The sequence below is a fragment of the Pinus tabuliformis genome, chromosome 2_1 (assembly GCF_031772625.1).
Source record: "Pinus tabuliformis cultivar Carrire ecotype Pingquan chromosome 2_1, CPIR1, whole genome shotgun sequence".
In the NCBI taxonomy this organism is placed as follows: Eukaryota; Viridiplantae; Streptophyta; class Pinopsida; order Pinales; family Pinaceae; genus Pinus; species Pinus tabuliformis.
In genome coordinates, this window is record NC_142299.1 from 410,908,056 (window position 1) to 410,914,281 (window position 6,226).

Consider the following 6,226-nt stretch of genomic DNA (forward strand, 5'->3'; position numbering starts at 1 on the left):
TGTGGCTGCTCTACCACGAGAAAGTTTGCAACAACTACATGACAGCACTACAATTAAACTCCGCACCCAGGTTGGCTGCGTCGACCAAGTACTCCAAGAGTAGAAGATTAATATCGAATAGTTGCGGCTCCAACACGACGAAGCAGTCACACAAAAGCAGCAGATGAAGAAGGTAGTAGTAGAAGCTTGTTCGAGTGCCCAAGAGTTACAAATTGCTGAGGACTTTCACATTGAGACATAGATCTATACACTGGCTACGAAGTTCTGAAAGGAAAATGAGGAGGCCACGCTGATCCAGTTAGAACTCAGTGTGCAAATCACAGACTTAAGACTGTAGGTTCCATAATCGACACCACCAGCAATCCTAGACCAACACAAGAAAATTATTACTATGGGGCGCACGATGCTCACATAGTCAGTGGAGGAATGTACTGAGCTATTGACTCAGTCAATTGTTATGATCACCGCCCTTCAGGAGGATCCAACACTTCCTCAACTAGAATCCAAGGCCCGGGAGCTCCAGCAAGCTTACGATCAGCTCTGAGGGACTGCACAGACCATTTATATCATGCAATGCTTGGTTAAGATGCGGGAGGTGCAGGACATGAAAATCCAAGTCGATGTCGCTAGACAAAAGGAAGTAGTAGTTAAATCCCATCTTCAGCCATGGCTGGACGAGGCATTTACGGTTTCAACCACCATAGAGCACAAGGTAGTCCACATGCTAGGTGAGTATGTTGCTATGGAGACAACATAGTCAGGGACTGAGGTGTCAGAAACACATGTGGAACAGATGCAGCACATGATGGAAGAATTTGCTGCTAGCACAAGTGATGCATAGAAGCTGTTGACCGATCTCTGTGCAAAGATAGATGCACCAGCTGAGTGACTCGGGACGAGTCACAATGATTGTGTTGGGAGACTGTTGGGTAGCGGAAGCCTCGCGCAATGAGTATGGGGTGTGAAGCCCACAATTTTGGGTAAGAGCAGGGTAAAGACTCCATGAGATGTGCGGAGCACGAGTTGTAATAAGTCACAGTCAAAAGGGTAGTTCGCCCAAAATTAATGTAAAGAAATGTAAGATTGAGTCGGCCCGCCCATGGATCGTGGGCCATAGAAAGGTATAAATAGAGCGAGGCTCTATGGGTAGAGTAGCTAAGTTTTGGTTATGATCTTGATGTAATGGGTTTTTAAGGGAAGCAAGCGGTAAGCGTCTGTAAGTCCAAGTCAGGGTTCTGGTAGGAGATAGAGGCTCTACAACTATATGCATAGAGGTTTGGAAGAGTCCACAGCTATGAGTGCGGACCCCTGTAGCTGAGTGCGTAGGGCAGATCTCGATGTAAGAGTGATAAGTGGAAATAAATATAAGTCTCTTCTGAATTATGTGTTGAATATGAATTATCATGAATCTGGCACTTTGTATGATTAATAAAACTGTTTGATTAATGTGCATTGCTTATTGAATGCTTGTGAATCTAGGTTTAAATCTTAATCTATGAACTGAATAAAAGTGATAAATGTTTGCTTAAATACCACTTTAAATAGATCTGGGTTGCAGTACTTCCTCTCATAAATTAGATCCATAGACTGCACGGTAATAGATAGTAAAAGGAATTCTGGATTTCCGCGAATAAAGTGTGGCACAAAGCTACAAAATGGAGCGCAAAGCCTCCAACCCACATCTAGACATCCCAAGGGTGCATAAACATGGTTCTAGCACCCTCCCCAGCTACCTCGGGTGAGACCTCAGTCTGCGCTTCCTGGGTTGTTGCCAAAAGGGCTGGTAGCTGTGAGATTTGCTTGGCTAAATAATTCTTCTGAACCTGGGTCAGGCCCATATAAGCCAATAGGCATTGATGTCAATTATATTAGCATTGAGGTTAGAGGTAGTAGGTGTTGGCATTGATGAGTGTTTTGCTCAAGGGGAGTCCCATGATACCTGAAATATTTTTTATAGAATCACCATAGTAGCAGGCTCATTGGAGAAGCCATAAAAAATGAATTTGATGGGTGGGGAGGACCAGAATTTGGAGGAGATTATGCCTTAGTTGTTTAATGCAGATGATCTTGTTAATGGAATTCTTGGGAAGTTCTTGGAGATATATTTCCAACAATATGTTGAATTACAAAAATACCCTCCTCAATAAGATGTTAGTGATTTTCAATTGAAGGTCCTGCAAAAGGCAGAGTTGTAGTGTTGACTCGGAACCCTAGAAGGCCTAAAATCCTGAATGAAATGTTATGGATGGCCTTGAGCTAGGGTAGCAGGAGATATACCTAGTAGCCTGTAAGGAATATGGAATTCAATTCAGAAAGGTTATGAATGAGTGGGCATTCAGGCTCTGTATTTCGCAGTTGTATATATGTGTGTGTGAGAGAGAAAGAGATTGGAACCGACTAACAAAGGCCAATGCGACATACGGGTGCTAACAGGTTGGCCAGGTCTGAAGCCCAAAATCCCATATGGACTAGGAAATTTATTTTATAGGATTTTATGTGCATGTGGGCATTCAAGGTTTAGCTTTGCAAGGGCTAATAATAAGAAGATGATAAAATGTTGAAATTTTGTGGCAAGTAACAAACATTGGTAAAAATAGTTTTTGCAACTTTTGATAGTTTGTTAAAAATCGAAATGTGTGCAAAGGGCTTGGTCTTGCAAATGTTTCACATGTTCCATTGATGAAGGGCCTTCTTGTTGGGAATAAAGCAAAGAACTATGGGAAAGTGTTTAAAAGGATTCAGACCAACTAAAAAGAAGAGGGTGCCAAGACCAAGATATAAGAGTTTGTAGTACACACTTGTGGGCCAGTTCGTAGAATCTTTGATGCCCATAAGTCTTGTGAAATATAATTTAAAGAAAACTTACGGGCTCCAGGGCATCGAGAATCTATCTCAGTAGGTGATATGAATGATTTGGTAGCTCTTTGGCCTAAGTACCATATTTTTAATGAGTCATAGTAATGGATGATTTATAAGCTCAAGGGCATAGTATATAGAGAACACATGATTTGATAAATGATTTAAATGCACACACAAAGGTTGGTTCCATTGTATTAAAGAAGAATTTTAACTAGCTTCCTTTGCTCTCACTTGCATGCCATGAGGAATTAGATAAAGAATATGGCTCAAGGACAAGATGCGAGTGAATTTATGAGCTCTAATCGTGTGCTTCGGCTAACGCGGTAATGAGAAACATATCAAGAGTATGAGTTGATCTCTATGGGAATTGAAGAGGAATGGAGGAACAAGCTATATGTGTAGGAAGAATTTAAAAAAAGGTACTTGTTAAGTGTGAAGGGTCGACTACGATTTATTTCTCAGTATGAGCAGACACTTAGATGCTAATTATGCAATATAATCCAAGTGCGATGGATGAGTAAATGAAGCCCATTTCCAGAGTTGAATGTAGTTGCAATGGCCCTACTCCTTGATGGAACAAAAACATGGAGAGTGATGTAAAGGCAAGCTTCCAATAATAGTGTTGCATAGACAATAGAAGGACAACAAAGATAGCTTTGACCATTATGCAACATAGGAACAAAACAATGAACAATATTTGTGCAATGTGGGGGAAATGAATCATTGTTGTATGTTAAAATATAGAGATTTGTGTGTATAGAGAGTGAGGAGAAGGAAGTTAAGTGTCATGAGTTAACTCTTTTCACAGTGTAGTTGAGGGTCGAGGCCAGAGCTTGTAGGGTAGTGAAAGTGGAATTACAGAGAAGAAAAGGAGGAGATGATGCAGTAATAAACCAAGTGTATATTTATAAGTATTTATATTGGCCCCTGCTTTCAGTTTGAAAATTGTATGGAAATAAAAATAGTGACGAGAGCAAGTAGTGGCCTAGATTTATAATAGGTTGGTGCCTCTTGGAAATTAGTGAATTGTTATCATAAGGGGGTTGGGGCCAACTGTGAGTGGGTTCTCACAAAAAAATTGATGTAATTAAGTAGGTGCTTAATTTAGATCATAAAAGCTAACAAATTAGTGGCTTTCTTCATTTGGGTTTCCACGTAAAAATACTTGTGTCAATATGTGTGTGCTTCTCAATTGATGGATTATGTGCCCATTTGAATGATTTATCTTTCTGTATATATCTATATATATATATATATATATATATATATATATATATATGTGTATATGTTTTAATATGAAATCTCTCACAAGAAACTAACAGAAGTGAATGAAAATTAAGAATTGATTTTAAAGCTAAAAGAACCTCACTATGATTGATTCACCACCCCCCCGCCACTTCTTAGTATTTCCTTAGTGTAACAGTACGTGTGGCCCAATTATTGGTATTGTTTCAAAATTATAGTACTTTGGTGATCCTAGAACGAACCTATACCTTAAGTGAAGGGATATGTAAGGTACGATTATGTGTAAAAGTAGGCTCTATGAAGACTTCAGTTTCACCTACATGGAAAAATTATCACGATATGAATCATGTTGGAGTGATTGAGTTTGAAGGTTCATTTCCGTAGAATTCATCATGATGATTTTATAAGATACATTCCTAGTTTGATGAGTTGAGGAATGGAATGATTTCAACCATCCTAGGTTCCCATGTGTCCTTGGTTGGGAAAAGGATTCCTAGGTACTACTGGCTACATAGAGGAAGGGGCAGATGAAAGCATAGGTTGCTTCCCTATAGAGGCAGCTTCATGGCCTTCCCATGATTTTCACATTTGATGGAGATGGGGATAGTCATGAGTTTAATGACCATAGGTATTGCATAATGCACAAGGTTTATTGGTGAAAAGGGCCTTGTTCTACATAGGATGGGTTCCCTACTTCTAGATAGCATTAGGTTGGTGACCTTCATTGATTTGGTTTCTGTGGGGTTCTTGATTTCGTTTACCCTTCCTTTTATTACTCTTCTTGGAGTTTTCATGTTGGACAAGATTATTTCGAGCATACTCCTTCCCTTTTGTAGGAAGTGATTATTGCAACAAAGGGTGTTGAGGCATAGGATGTTGCGGTGTTGGAGCCATTGAGGCTAGAGCACTAGCTAGTGCATAAGGATAATATTTGTTCAAAGTCACATTTTTGTACCTAGGTTGAGTACTAACTAGCCCCAACGTCAATTGATGTGAATGGGGAAATTAATAAGAAGTAATTGTGTGTTGGTATGAGTTAACATGTGAAGGTTAAAGGGGAGGATAAGTGTATGTGATACTAAGCCCCTACTGAGGCAGACCATATCCAATAAGTCTATGTGGATATGAGGAAGGATGCTATTTAGATATCAATCCAATCACACCGCCTAGAACATGAGATTTCCCCAGTGCGAAAGAATCACTAGTTTTAGGAAGGTCAAGTAAAATGGTGTAAAAATAATGTATTTGAGCATATATTAGACTGAATTTTAGAGCCTTATGAATGTATTCTCCTTCAGTTTGAGGGAAGGTAAATGACACATCTTTACCAATTGGTGCGAGGAGGGATCTAAGGAACTAATCTAGGAAAATTCAATATTTGAATTCCAGAGCTTTGCACAAGCTCCTCCTTCTATGTCATTCTTAGACATAATAAAAAAGCATGGGGCCTTCACTGGGGAAACAATACCATACCACATGTGTTCATTTTGGGGGATATATATTGACAAAGAAATGGAAAAATATATTGGTGGATATATAGTGGGTAATGGGTTTTTATATTGGTAAAGATAAAAAATGGAGCACAAAGTTAATGAAAAAATATAAAGGGGTATGAAAATTTTTAATAAAATTATGGATATTATATAGATTGAAATGAACACATGTGATGTGCCAGAGGTCCATTGAGTGAAGCATCCATGTCACAAAAGTGGGTCATAGAGGTTTGCTGAATGGAGGTCAAAAGTATGGTTTCATTATCATAAAATATATGTAACTTAAAATAAGACGAAAATGCATTATCAAGGGTTTCAAATGCCTTATGTGACACATGGGGTTGGTCTACAACCATTTCATGGCTTAGTTGATGAGGATGCATTAGAAGAGGTGGAAATGAATGGAATCCTCCATTATGGAATTGGATGGACACAACATGCGAAAATATCAAATGTGGTTACTGAGATCCCCCACAAAGTTCCCTTCAAACTTGGGGGTGTAGGATGGGACCTTGGTTGGCATGGGTGGAAAATTAGAATCATATTGAAGAGCATCATTAATGAGCTGATTCAAATCAAGGAGATTCAAATCTACCATATATGGAAGACATGGTTGATTGATAATCATT